We start from the raw sequence: 655 nt of genomic DNA, 5'->3' as shown, positions 1-655 counted from the left end.
AGCTCAAACTCGCTCACAAGGTATCAAACAACTGGTAGAAGGGTACATATCTCATAAGCTCATAGAGTACTCGCTCGAAAGTAGGTGTGCAGACTTATATGTCGACTATAAAAATATACGGTCCAATAAATACAGAGAACACTGTTGCAATACTGATCTAATATTTGAGTTAAAATTGTACGAGTGTGTATATTCAGTATTGTTAGTAACACATATTGGATACTGTGATATACTCCACTTTGGATGAGGTTTGTGGTATTTTTTGAAGCACGAGTTTTATCATTTAATAGTTTTCCTTTCACTTATGTATATACTTAGGATAGGAAACATACTTCTCGAACTCGTTCCACATTGTTTATCTGTGTCATAGGACCGGGGTACAGAGATGGTTATTGAGCGCAATGCCCCATATTATCAGGGTTGAGAAGAGTTATATGTGGGGGTATGATTGGTAGCATAATTAAGCATATAAGCGTATGGACAGTGAAATTTACTTGAAAATACGTTAGTTGGCACCGGAGCAGTAATAAATTACAGTTAATTCATTACGATCCTTCTATCATACGGACTGTGCTACGAAATGCTCGAATACATACTATCTTGTAAGAATTTTATTGCTATACGAAGACATATATAAATTTAATATTAACACGTG

Source organism: Priapulus caudatus, unplaced genomic scaffold (genome assembly GCF_000485595.1).
Source record: "Priapulus caudatus unplaced genomic scaffold, Priapulus_caudatus-5.0.1 Scaffold1338, whole genome shotgun sequence".
Taxonomy (NCBI): Eukaryota; Metazoa; Priapulida; class Priapulimorpha; order Priapulimorphida; family Priapulidae; genus Priapulus; species Priapulus caudatus.
The sequence above is the reverse complement of the archived record's forward strand: the minus strand, read 5'-3'. Positions refer to the sequence as shown.